This window comes from Vipera ursinii (genome assembly GCF_947247035.1).
Source record: "Vipera ursinii genome assembly, chromosome: 3".
NCBI classification, from domain to species: Eukaryota; Metazoa; Chordata; class Lepidosauria; order Squamata; family Viperidae; genus Vipera; species Vipera ursinii.
In genome coordinates, this window is record NC_139516.1 from 16,661,912 (window position 1) to 16,676,834 (window position 14,923).

The following is a 14,923-nucleotide window of genomic DNA, read 5'->3' on the forward strand; positions in this document are numbered from 1 at the left end:
TAGGGGGTTATGTGTTAAAGCAAGCTCCACACTGCAGGTGTTTTGTTCCATTAGTATGTTCATTGTTTACATTGTTGTTGTTTTTGGTATGGGGGAAGGGGTGTTATGTACATAGGAGATGTTGCACAGATATAAGCCACTGACACCACCAGCTGGCAGGGTGCCCTGCTCAGATTGGCAGGGTAGTCTTTGGCAGGAAATCCAGATATTGGGATTGGTTCCAAGTATACCTGGCTAGGTATATAAGTGGGGCAGTTGCCCCTTTGTTCACCCAGTCTGTGCTACATCAATAAAGTGTTGGTATGCTGAACCCCGGTGTCCTGAGTCATCCATCTTGGCCATGCGGTCCAGAGCCTACGATATAACAACTGGCTAATCCTCAAAACCTGGAAGTTTTTCAGTGTTCCTAACATGAATGTATGTATGTATTTCTATAATGCCACACTGTAACATTTTTTTTAAAAAAAATCATAAGACATTTGAATTAAAAATTAGCACAGAATATAAGCTTTTAACTGAAAATATGTTGAAGGTCTTCCTATCCTTTCTTTGACTTGTCCTTGTGCAAATGGATTTTCAGCACTCATTAGTACAAAGGCTAAATACTCAAACAGGCTGAATATTATGCTGACTTCAAGATTTCTTTAACAAAATTTACTCCAGACATTGATAAAATATGAAAGCTCATGCATCCCATTAAGATTTATAATCAATATATTAGCTGTAGAGGAAAATACAGGATATTATTACAACTTGCTTTACTTCAGTGTTCCTTTTTCCCTTTTTCCTTTTTTAAAAATTCTGTTCAACTTTCAAAATGTTGGAAATAAATTATGTACAAGGAATCCAGTCTTTGTCCATCAGTGATACAACTCTCCCAAACAACAAAGTAAGGCCAAATGTGGTTTGTGGAGGTTGCTAGCAGAAAAAAAAAATGAGTTCAAAAATGGACAAATCTGGCTTGGGGCTATGGAAGAAAGAATCCATAAAATTATATCCCAATGAAACCTTATGAGAAAGAATGGGTGTTTAAAGTTTCGAATCTTGCAGAAATGTCTAAGATTTCTGCTTACTTTGAAAGATCATTCACAGGAGAGATATATTTCAGTTTGGAGGAGATGGATAAATTATATTCAAAACAAATATGGGACTAAAAAGTACCACTTAGCTTATGAGTAGATTTTAGTGGGATATTGTTATTGGTACGTTGTTGGTAGTTATGTTAAAAGAGAGTTAAAGCGCATTATGAATTTGGTTAATTGTATATTATGCATAATTTTTATTTAGAATATGATTATTGTAACTATAATCCTGTATTTAGCTCTGGGAAGTGGGGGGGGGAAGTGGCTGGGTTTGGGGTGGGAGGGATTTGGGGATATATTGTAAAATTTTGTTTTTGTAAAACTCTTTAATAAAAAAAGAAAAGAAAGAGAGCTGGGCAGCCATTTGCAATGTTTCCACTTGCTCCATTCAAAGCCCCCATTCTCTTTACAAATTACATGATCCAGACTAACCTAGAAACATGCAACTTGTTTCATCAAGTACTTGCCACTACATAAATGCACAAAAAAATATCCCCAAACACATCAGGGAAAGGGGGGAAGCAGAGACACATTTAAAGGAGAATATTTGGAGCTCAGGATTGAAATGAGGAGTCCTTGGTGCTCTCTGAGCTTGCTTCTTTTCTTGCATATGTTTCATTACCCAAACTAGGTAACATCATCAGTTTTACTTCATTTCAAAAAAATATTGGCTAAAAGCAGGAAGTCTAGTGTCTTGTCCTGTCGGTTTTGGTGACAGGGCAAGACGCTAGAATATACCCTGAGAGCAACTCCCACTCCTTTCCAACACGGATGGTGTTACCTAGTTTGGGTATTGAAATGTCTGCAAGAAAATATGCAAACTCAGGAAGCACCAAGGACTCCTCAGAAACACACTTAGATGCAACATATTACTTTGTTACACTGAAGAAAATACCAACCTCTCCTATATCTTCTGCTGGGATTAGGACTGGGAAGAATTCCACAAACCAAGTCGAAATTGTTTTTTTTAAAGACATAGATATGTGTGATTGTAAATACTCATATTTCTGATATGATTTTTTTCTACTCCTAAATCTGACTCCTCTGCTACAAAAGGTTGATAAAAACTTTTGTTCATGCTGTCAATAATATTAAAACTTATTTTGGAATGTTCCTCTGTTCCAAAAAGAAAAACAAATCCTCTATATTGGTCCGAGTCAAGTATATGGAAGAATTATGCAGTCTGATGCTTCTCTCCTGATTATATAGGACAATTAACTCTAATGGAGGCCAACTCATTAGTAAAGCAATGAATTAGGGGATACTGATTATCAGAATGATCTCACTACTTTTCCTGAATGTTATCACCAAATGAGAGAATCCTGCAAGCCCTCTCTTACAGGGTATTTTACAACCCTGAGTAAATAGAGATCTATTTTTTTAGGGCCAGCTTGAATGTTCTTCCTTCCATACTATTGGTGAGCAGATTTTATGAAATTCCTTTTATGACACTTAGTTGTGGTTCTAGCAAGATAGAAACTCTTGTTCACATCTTCTTATGGTGACCCTTATATGATATCCTAACACACACTTTGCTGTTCGCAAATATTTATATAATCAAGAGTTGTACAGATAATCATTATTTTTAAGCAACATTATCCAATTGCCAAATACTTTTCCAAGTCATACAATGAAGGAAAACATTGATTCAACTGTCTTCTCTTGTTTTGTGATAATTTCTTGATGATAGGTTTGCTGCTGGATTCTATTTTCTTCCTTGTATTTGTAATGTTGGTCAAAGACCATAACACAGAAATGTTACTTTATTTTTAAAAAAAAATATTCACTATATTCAGGAAGTTAGTCTAACAGGAAAAAGCCCATATGCCTTTTCTATGTCTGAGGGAGAGCGACCATTCTATAATACCAAGATTTTAAACACATTATTTTCAAAAGTGTTCTGAATTTTCTTATTTTTTTGTGTGTGTTTGGCTTATGGCAATAATAGAGCAAATTAAGGAGTTTTTACAGCCATTTCAGATCTCTCTGTCTGCCCTTGAAATCTGTCCATGTCCCAGAGCATTTATTACCTCAACCAAATGGCTTTTTTGCAGAGAAAATATCTGGCAGATTTATCAACAGTCTGTAAAGCAAACAGCCAAGTTGCCTCATTGGTCCTCTTGAAACTTTACTCCTGTGATTTGTGACCACACTGTCTTTTCTCTCTTAGTTAGCTGTAAGCTACAGATAACAATTACACTGGAGGTAGATGAAAACGTTTTATCTTCTATCAAGAAAGAGTGACTCTGTCGATCTTAAGCCATAAAACGGTCAGTAGGTAATGTTAGATATGTATGCAATAAGTAATACAGAAAAGAGATTCTAGGATTCAAGACAGAATTTCTGCTGCACTTTCTGAGGTAGCTCATGGATATATTAGTTATGGGTTTGATTCTCAACACTGAGGGAAAAGAACCCTTTGTCAGAGGAATATTTCAGTTCCTTGTGGGCTATTCAGGAAATTTAAAGATTAAACATTGCAGTTCAAGAATATGTTGTGTCTGTGGGGAGAGAAGGAAAGGCTGTGCAGTGTTTGTATTTGCAATGTTAAAATAATGAATAATCCTTCAGGAAGTAAGTACTGGATTTTTATTTATTTATTTTTTATAAAACCCTCTGATATGAATGTAAACAGACTAAAGGTAAAAATACAGAGGCTTTAAAGAAATTAAACAATGTGCGTGTATGTGTATGTGGGAGCACACCATAGCAATCCTGTGGTGTAGAATAACAAAGTAACAGAGTTGGAAGGGACCTTGGAGGTCTTCTAGTCCAACCCCCCGCTCAGGCAGGAAACCCTACAGCATTTCAGACAAATGATTGTCCAAACCTTTTTAAAATCTCCAGTGTTGGAGCATTCAAAACTTCTGGAGGCAGGTTGTTCCACTGATGAATTGTTCTAACTGTAAAGAAATTTCTCCTTAGTTCTAGGTTGTTTCTCTCCTTGATTAGTTTCCATCCATTTCTATGCTGGCAATGATGAAGAAAATAAGTAAAGAAAAAAAAATACAATGAGAAAGCTTAATCAATGAAGTACACATACTTGCTCACTGAAGCTAAAGAGGAGATAGATGACAGATAGACATATATTGTGTTCTTTGCCCTAGTAAATGCTTTCACTTTATGAAAATATAAAATCTTACTTATTCAAGCTGAATTTTAAAATCAATATGTACAAACATTTACCATGGGAAGTGGGCCAAGGGCTACAGGTTTTGATGCTCTTGGAATCTAAAAATAGTCCAAGTGAAAGCAGAAGATTGAAAAAAAATATCAATGAAAGGGTTCAAAATATAGTGGTTAAATGTATCATAATAAGCTGCATTTCACTTTTCACAGTCATATTTCCTATGGAGATTTCAGATTCTGTGACTCCTTTCTTGCCCTTGGAATCAGATTGGCAGTTACAAAAAGCTCAGTATGATAAAGTATAGTTGAAATTTTTTTAGCAAAAATTATCAGCTCATTTTAGCCAAGAATTTAACTCAAATGTACAGATGCCATAAAACATGCTTACGTCTTCTCTAATGAGACATCATGTTAGGATCAATTTAAAGTCTCTGAAGACATATGAATGAATCCTGCTGGACAAAATGTCCAGTCCTTGGAAACATGAGGGAAATAATCATTTTCACTGTTAGAGATATTTATTTATTTGTTTATTTATTTTATTTGTTTCGATTTATATACCGCCCTTTTCCCAAGGGACTCAGAGCGGTTTACAGGGCAAATTAAAACAGTGCAATGTACAAATTAAAATAAAATTAAATTAATAGCCCCAAAAGAGTTTAAAATTTAAAAGTTAAAAACTTAAAACCCCTCAGTCCAGGCCGGCTAACTCAAATAGCCAGGTTTTAGGTCCCAGCGAAATGAGCGAAAGTCGGGGGCGATCCGGAGTTCAACAGGCAGTTGATTCCAGAGGGCAGGCATGCCCACCGAGAACGCCCTCCCCCTGGGGATCGCCCACCGGCACTCCCTGACTGGCGGGACCCTGAGGAGGCCCTCCCTGTGGGAGTGCACAGGACGATGGGAAGTTGATGCTGGCAGCAGATGTTCCCTAAGATAATCTGGACCCAAGCCATTTAGGGCTTTATAGGTCATCACCAGCACCTTGAATCTCACCCAGAGGGCAACTGGAAGCCAATGCAGCTCGTGGAGAAGAGGCGTTACATGGGAGTATCGGGAAACCCCCATCACAACTCGCACAGCTGCATTCTGCACCAGCTGAAGCCTTTGAGTGGTCCTCAAGGGCAGCCCCATGCAAGAGCATTGCAGTAGTCTACGAGGGCAAGTCCGAGAAATTTGAGGAAAGTGTAAAGAAAGTGCAGATATCATGAATTGACGGACTTCATGGACCTTTATGTCAATTTCCTGCACAAGTTCATTGCTGACTACACATGAGTGGCCACTTCTTGCCTCATCGTGCACATCCATTTGTCCATCTTTAAACATGAAACACCATTGATGTACGACATCTTCACTCATCATGTTTGGTCCATAAACATTACACAGTTTGTGATGAATCGCAGCTGTCAAAAGTTTTTTTACACACAGGAATCGTATTACTGCACACACTACACATTTGGCGGGATTTTCTATGGCAGGGTTCATTTTCAATTGATCTAGTGCAGGGGTGTCAAACTGCTGGCCTGAGGGCCACTTTCATCATACAAAAGCCAAGCCCAAAAAGAGTCACGATACGTCACGACACATCACGTGACGTGACGAGTTTGACACCCATGATCTAGTGGATGAGTCAACTGCAACACAACCTTCTCCTTCCACTCCTCACTGTCTACTGAACTACTGTGCATGGCACCATAGGATGGGCATCATTATCCCTGCCTATTTCTCACATATGCTCAAACGGAGGTTTATTTCTGAATTGCCCTTGTATTTTGGCAGAATCAGATATTTTCCATATTCTTGATATTTTTGAGCTGTATTTTTTTAAAAAAATCCTAAAATAATGAAAAGAAATATAAATTGGCTGGTTCACACTGACATTATAAATGGGTTTCAGAATTAAACACTATTCCAAAGTTTGATTCCTGTTCTAAGATGCATTTGAGTAGTTGGTTTAGTATGCTATGGAAACATAGCCATGTTTCTAGTCTGCTGATTATATAGAAACTCACATAATATTATAGTTATTTGGTTTGGACATTCTTATGTAATCAAAACAGATTAGTCTAGATAACCTGTGTCAGGGTTATCATGTTGTAGAAATCCAGCTGCTGGCTCTTAAATACAAAAGGGAAAGGGCTGGTGATATTCATTTGTTAACTTTACACTAGGCTAAACAGTCCTAGTGTAACTGAGTCCTTCGGGAAAGGGTGGTATATAAATCCAATAAAATAAAATATAAATAAATAAAATATATTCTGTGAACCCCTATCATAAATCTACACCTTCTGAATTTTATACTGTGAATCATACTCTAGCAAATGGAAATTGGATGTGTAATAAGATATGGAAAACCATGCAATAGATAGACAGTTGCTGAAAGCAAGTAAAAAAAAGTTGACAGTACATTTTTTAAAAGTATATTTTTTCTTCAAGCATGCATGAACTGTGAATGCATGTTCTTTTTCTCACAAATCTCTACTTTTTATGAAATCTCTACTTTTTATGTTGGTAATTTACACTAAAACTCACAATTTGATGGAAATCTACTTAATACCTACATCTACAAGATTCTGTTGACATAGTAATGGAAAGTTGCAGTACTGGTAATTAACTTGGATCTGTTGCTTATTAACATTTTAGTTAATTTTTGTTTTGCATCAATTCATATCAGCCCTTCTTTTATGCTTCTTAGCAGGAGATTCGAGACTTCAAAGCAGATTTCAAATTAGGTTTTGTGGCTTGTCTGCTTTCCTTGTGTTTTCAGTTCCCCTAGGATATTTACTACAAAAGCAAGTTGATTTTTTTTAATGAATAATTTATTTGACAAATTTTCCCTTTTATCTGTCTGGAACAGAAGAGTAAACAGATTTTGCTTTTTGTGAATTGGATCATGATTCTGGAGCCTCCACTGCCTACAAAATCCTAAGCTCTGTGTAAGAGAAACATCCACTAATCATTTCAACAAGTCTTTGCCTCTTTGCTCACTGATCCTACTGTGAAAAATTATTGCCTTCTCAAAGGCTGACAAGCTGGTTCAGATTTTGATAAGTAAGATTTATTTGTATTTTATTTGTTTGTTTGTTGGATTTATAAGGCTACCCAATTCACAAAAAGCAACTCTGGGCAACTTACAATTTGTAGGGGCATAAAAAACAAGGAATAGAATATAAAAAATGATAAGAGACCACAGAACAACAAAATAACACAGGACAACTTCAAACCCTTTATTGTATAGTGGGTTCTGGAACGCAGGAAGGACGCCAGGCGATGAATACAGCACACATTCTTTATTGAAAGGTAGACTGTACTGGGGGAATAGGGGTTACCTGTGCCCTATTTGTACCTGTCCAGGTACACTTCCAGCCAATAGATTTAAACCTGGCTTTCCCGCTGAAACGCTTCTCCCGGCCGCAGCAGTTTCAGCCCAGCGCGACCTGGTGGTATCGGTAGAGCCATTGCTTGCAGTGTTATTAAACCCCATACATAACACCCTTCATTCTATGTGACTTCATCCTGCTTGCTGGCCTAAACCCCAGAGAAAGGATCAAGCTTTCCAAAGCCTTAAGGAAGAACAGAAAGGTGGGACCATTTATTCATGCAGCTTACATAGAATAAAAAAACCCAAAATAAATAATAAACATAAAATCCACAGAAGCACAATATAATCAAAGATAAATCAGAGTACATTCATGTTTAAAACCATTTGCCAAGTGGGCTCCCAATGCCCATAGGAATAACCAGGTGCTCAAGGCCTGTAGGTGTTGGAGGTCTTATCTATGGACATTCAGTCATCCAGGCAGGGCTTTTTTTCTCATAGAATGCTCAGAACGGAGTTCCGGCACCTTTTTTGGATGGAACCTTGTAGGGTAGCCAAGGCGGTTTGTACGACGTGTGAGTTCCGGCACCTTTTTCTTTTACAAAAAAAGCACTGCATCCAGGTCATAGTTATCCTATAGTTATCATGAAAAAGAACTTTTGGGATGTTGGGGGTCATGTGACTGTGTGACTAAGTACAGAGAGGGACATTTTCCAGTATACATTAGCTCAAGATATGAAACACTTGTAGGCAATAAAGATTATAATCTAGCTGAATCATATCTGAGTCTTCTGCTAAGCCACTTCAACTGCTGAATAAGGGCTTAAATAACTGAAGAGCTGTGATTTACTACCATATCTTATTTAGAAACCACCTGCTAGTTATAATTCCCAGTTTAAATCTAGGCTAATGGCTATACTGTATATGGGATATCAATTGATATTGCAAGTGGAACAGATGCATTAATAAAGCAAAAAGGAATGATTTTTCCATGCTTCCTGTTGACATTTAAGACAGATCTGGAAATAATAATATTTGATTTGAAGTAGTTATTTTCCAGTTACTGTTACTTGTTCCCTTGGTCTGTAATAGCATTCTTCTGGTTCTGGTAATGAGGTGTTGTTTATAAAACATTTATCTACTGTTTCGCAAGTTCCACATTTCTAGGTTTTCATTACATTTTCTGGCAGTTAACCTTGATTTGATCTCCACTGGCAGCAGATGTAATTTTTAACACATTGTTTTATGAACATTCCTGTGTTATAGGTTATGTATGTCTTTTTCTTGATATTTTCAAAACTAATACATAAAGCTTCATCCTGCCATCTCACAAACAGCTGCTGTGTGTTGAAGTCATTTCCATGAGCAATTAAATAGTATCAAGTTCAGAACAATTTAAGCAAACTGCTTGAGTTAGCTGATCCTAAATGGCAACTCGTATGTGGAAGCCACTACAAAGCAAACCTCAACGATATCTCCTAAACAAAAACATGATCATTATTCCAGGGAATGCAAACCTTCACACATTCAGCTACCTTTCACTGTACAGTATGCTGAATAGCTAAGAGCTATACCTAATAAATTAACATGTGACATATCAACTGCCAAGTAATACCACTTTAAAATTTGGCAATTGCTGCATCTCTCTAGTGCAGAATAAATCAATCCAACAAATAAAAGGCTTCCTTCATGAGAGAAAACACTGGAAAGTTGTCCCTGACATTTTGGTTTTATGTGTGAATTTCAGCCTTCCCTGAAATGTTTTGTGTTTTGGATATGCTATATTTCAGATGTATCCTCAGCAAGGCTGGGATTTTTGATTATTTGAAATGCAAAAATTTTAACATCAGGAGGGAATCTGATCCAGAGAAGGCTTATGTCAATAGGTTTTTTAATTCTCCTCTGAATTTTAGAATAGATCCATCCAGCAACAGATGCCCAAATCAGAGGCTTTGGCTTTATTGCTTGAAGCTTAAATATTGAACTTTGGAGTAAAATTATGCATGTGTAATGTGTGTATTAATTTGTGACCTCTCTGGCTGTGTTTGCACAAAATACTTAACCCTGATTAGCTATACGATGGATTATGTGACATAATGTTTTGGATTCACATGATACAAACCAAGAATGAACCACGTGGGCTGAGAAGCAAGGAGTTAATTTGTCTCAATACATGGCCAAAATAATTTGCTATTTGCTCCCAGTGCATGGTGATCTGTGATTCAGTCCCTAACTTTTCCTAAATGTGATGAATAATAGTCAAAAAATACACCTATCTTATATAAACACAGTTTTTCAAAATGCCATTTCTGCTAATGGACACTATATATCTTGTGACAATGAATTCCATACATTAATTATGCAGGGAGAAGTACTTTGTTTTGTCAATATTGAAGATTCAATTAGATAATAGCACCTGAGATCAAGCAATCAGCTGAATTGTTAATCCTTAGTCAGTAAAATATGCTAAGTGATATATATCATGCAAAATCAGCCTTTTAAGAAAAGAGAAAGTCTGACAGATGCACCTTATATTTAAAATACTGATATTAAATATTTGAGATTGCCAATACTTAGCATGTAGATAGCAGCAAGGACAAAAGCTGCTAGATTCAGCTTGGTTTATGTCATATTTCACAACTGAAAAACAAAGTCTCTTTGGGAGTTTGCAATAGTGGGAAATGTCTATGGAGATTCTCAGTCCCAATAAAGGAGCATATTTGTAGCTCTGGGTTGAAATGAGGGGTCCTTTGTGCTCTCTGAGCTTGCTTGTTTTATTGCAGATGTTTCATTACCCAAACTAGGTAACATCATCAGTGCTGTGGGATGATGATTTACAACACAGCCATTTGAACAGTTCCAAGAAGGTTCCACTTGCAATATTGTTGTTGTTAGCTGCGAAGTCATGTCTGACCCATCGCGACCCTATGGACAACGTTCCTCCAGGCCTTCCTGTCCTCTACCATCTTCTGGAGTCCATCTAAGCTCACGCCTACTGCTTCAATGACTCCATCCAGCCACCTCATTCTCTGTCGTCCCCTTCTTCTCTTGCCCTCAATCTTTCCCAGCATTAGGCTCTTCTCCAGTGAGTCCTTCCTTCTCATTAGGTGGCCAAAGTATTTGAGTTTTAGCTTCAGGATCTGGCCTTCTAAAGATCAGTCAGGGTTGATCTCCTCTAGGACTGACCGGTTTGATTTCCTTGCAGTCCAAGAGACTCGCAGGAGTCTTCTCCAGCACCATAGTTCAAAGGCCTCAATTCTTTGGCGCTCAGCCTTTTTTTATGGTCCAACTTTCACAGCCATACATTGCAACTGGGAAGACCATAGCCCTGACTATACGTACTTTTGTTGACAGGGTGATATCTCTGCTTTTTAGTGTGCTGTCTAGATTTGCCAAGGCTTTCCTCCCAAGGAGCAAGCGTCTTTTAATTTCTTGGCAATATTACTTGCAATATTACAGAAAGGGAAAAATATAACATTTCCAATACATTAATTTGTGCATAATATACATAACAGTTTTTTAATGAATGGGTCAATCATTGCTCAGACCAGGGCTTTCCAAACTTTTACATGCCACCAATTCTGTTAACTAAGAACATTTCAAAGAGCCCTGATCAAGAGGAAAAACTCTAGTGATACAAAATTGACTGTACTTGAATTAACTCTTTTGCCCTTAGTCATTCACAGAGCTACATCATTTTCATGTGGAACCTTGAGTTAAAGTTTAATTTCTGTTCTTGACACTGAGTGACCACTGACATGGCCCTATTGAATGGATAATGCAATGTGTCATTCAAATTCTTCCCCTTAGGTTTTAAATCCCAAATCCACTTTGAACTTTATTATGATGCATGTTTTGCTGCTATAAACTGTAGCTGAGGTGCTTTTTAGTCAAAGTAAAAAATAAATATGAATGCAAATTCTTATGTACCTTATCTTTTTCTCTCAAGTGCATTCTCTCTTTCTTGAAAGCAATGGTCATAATTATTTCCAAAGTGATTGTAAGGAATCTAAAAACTGTTATATTGATTTAATCTGAAACAGGCTTTTTGATGTAGCTTTGATGTAGTATATGAAAGTCTATTAGAACTTTGACTGCATAACTAGATGTTAATGACTTCAGGTCATTAAAAGTAAACTTTACTTGTTAAGTAAATGAAGCAAAGTAATGTCCTTTTATGTCCTGCATATGCTGTTATTGATATTATGATGGCTTGCTTAATCATTAGTTTCATCATTTATCACTAGACCATTGGGATGGATAAGTAAAGATCTGTTCTTGTTATGAGTCAGTGAATTTATGCCTCCCTCTATAATATACTGCCTCCAATTAAGCATCTGTGTAACCTATCCTTCAAAGCAACTCCCAAGGAGTAGATTTGAAGCACATTTCTAGGTTGGCCAAAGCTTAACTGAAATACAAGGATTTAATCTGAACTTTCAAGTATGAATAGGAAGGTTTTCATATGACATTCAGAGTCAGTTACTCAGTTTTGACAACAGTTCACTAGAAAGGGCAATCTTTGATAAATTGCCTTGACTTTAATTGGTTTAGGGGGAAAATATTATTTGGTGTGAATTTGAGAGAAGGTTGTGATGATTGAAATAATCTGGCCTTCATCAAGAAATAGGCTCAATTCACCAGGATATAGTTTCCTAAGAGGTTAGAAACCCACCAGGAATGTTTAAGATTATTTCTGACTCATCATGTGGAGGGTGATAGAATCTGAAAGCTTTCTAAGAGTTAAGCAAATGTCAGTTTCTCCTTCCCCAAGCTAATTATGGAAGTTGCAAGAGAGTAGAGGAAAATATTGAGAATTGGTGGAGAGGAAGCACTGGACATAGCTAAGAAAAGAGTGTATTTTTTTCCAGATGTGGTTGCAGGAAAAGCTGGAGAAGCATTATTTGAATAAGGTAGTTCAACTTCAAGTTTAGTCCATAATGATTCTGTCTGTTACGTGTAGGCAAATAAAGAACTGAACTCTGGCTGAATTGTTCTACATTGTTCTTGGGCTTAGCTGACATCAAGCTTGCCAGACCAAACCATAACTACTCTTTGGATATACCCTGAGAGATTCTAGGAAATGGTTATCCTTACCCTCTTCTTGTCTTCTATCCAGCTCTGGGCTGGGTTGTCTCTTGTCTTTCCCACTTCTTGAACATGCTCCCACCTTCTTGACAAACTACTGCATCCCTGTAGTCCATCAGACCAGCTTCCTCTCCATGGGCATCATCTTTCACAAGCATTTTTCCCCATATCATTCTTGTAGCCTATGGCTTTAAAAGTTACTTTCAAATCAGTCTTGTTTGGAAAAATTTCCTCTGCCATAAATTTTTAGACAACTTATCTATAGAGATAGACACTCTTAAAATTAACTTCTTGGTCCATTATTCAGAAATATCCTTCAATATGTTCAGTGTTAAAATAGTTTGTTTTATTAGTTATTTTTTTCATTGTCATCTTTAATTCCTTCTAGTTCCCTCTGGTGTCCAAATTTCAAAGTCCCATCTTATCCTATTTTTCTAAGAATTCAAAACACAAGCAATTTCCATTGGGAAGGATTTTTATTAAAAAAATTCAAAACTTTATTTCAAATCTCTCTGGACCCTTAATCATTTATAACTATCCAAATCAAACAACATAACAGAAACTGTTGTCTTGCTTGTCACCTTATGAAGAACAACTGCCTGAAACACTTCTGGGCAATCACAAATTCTTTCCTTGTCCTTTCCTTCCACTGCAGTTGTTGGCTTCACTTTTAACAGAACTGCCTTCAGTTCACCATTTATTTCCAGAAGTCCAAGAGGAAGGGAATGGACAGGAATATTAAAAAAAGATATAGACAGGCTTGAGGCTTGGACTGAAATTAATATAATTTAATTTAGCAGGGAGAAATGGAAAGTTCTGTGTTCAGATAAAAAAATGTGACCAAAAGAATAGGTTGGGAAAGACCAGCTTTAGCAGTAATACAAGCAAAAAGAATCTATGTGTCCTTGTTGACAGCAAGTTAAATAAAGGCCAAATGTGTGATGAAGCTTATAGGTAAGATGGGTGGCTTATAAATTTAGTAAATAAATAAAAGAAAGGCTATCTTGTGGTCCATTAATAGATTTCAGACTACTGGAAATAATTGTTCTACTCTATTCTTCCCTGCTAAGATCTATTTGAAGTAATGTATCCAGTTCTGAGCACCACAGATCAACAAGGGTGGTGGCAACTTGAACAAATTCAGAGGAGGCTATTAAGATGGTCAAGGGACTGGAAACTAAGTCTACAAGAAATTATTTAAATTGTTTAGTCTACTGAAGAGACAACTAAGCACCTAAACAATAACAGTCTTCAATTATCTGAAGGACTGTCACAATATACGGAGTGAGCTTAATCTGTATTACTCATAGGGGAGGACCAGAACCATTGACTTAGTTAGAACTATAAGGAAGATTTAAATTTTAGAGCAAAAGGGACTTCCTGACCATATGAGCTGCGAGCCAGGGAAACAGGTTGCCATATACTGTACAGTGGTGAATTCTTCATTAAAGTCTTCATATTGAAACTGAATAATCATCTCTCAGAAATGACAATTCTTAACTCAATGTATGTAATCTTAATGTCCCATATTACATAACAAATGGCTGCTAATTATGGATCTCTACCTTTTTTTTTTGCTGGTTACATTTCCAACTGCTTTTGAAATTGCTAGCATATGAAATATATGTTATGGAATAAAACTAACAGGTTAGAACAAGAACATATAGGATATAAGATGAAGTCAAAAGAACAATTGACTGCAGAGAACTTAACAAATGAGCCAACTGTTACAATCTAAGGGTCAATGAACATTTAAATAATCTACCAATCTGGACGAAGAGTGTAAAGACACAGTTTTCCTGGGTGACTTTGGGCCAGCCACTCTCACTCAGTTAAGCTACTTCACAGGGTTTTTGTTATGGGGAAAACTGAGAAGACAATGTTCCGTATGCCATCTTGCACTTCTGGAAGAAAGGTGAGATACAAATCTAGCAAATAGAATATTACTGCAGAGTAGTCCTCCTATTTTCAAGGTTCTATCTTCTCTTTCATCCTGTCCCCTCTTTTGTTTTTTTAAAGGCTTTGTGCAGATCTCATGTAATTAAAAGAAGAAGAACAGAGAAATTTCAATTAATCCAAATGTAGCCTGACAAGGAACATGGATTTCATACTAAGAACAATTAAGGTCCTGTAGTTCAATTACAGCAACTACCTTGGTCATGTTTTGCCTTATGTTCAGCTAGACAGAATTAGCAATTTTTTTTATGGGGGGCATGATATTAAAGAAGGACTATTGAAGCCTTCAGCATTGCTTCATGTTCTATATGACTTCTGTTCAGCTTACTGGAAATTTGTGAGCCATTGGAAC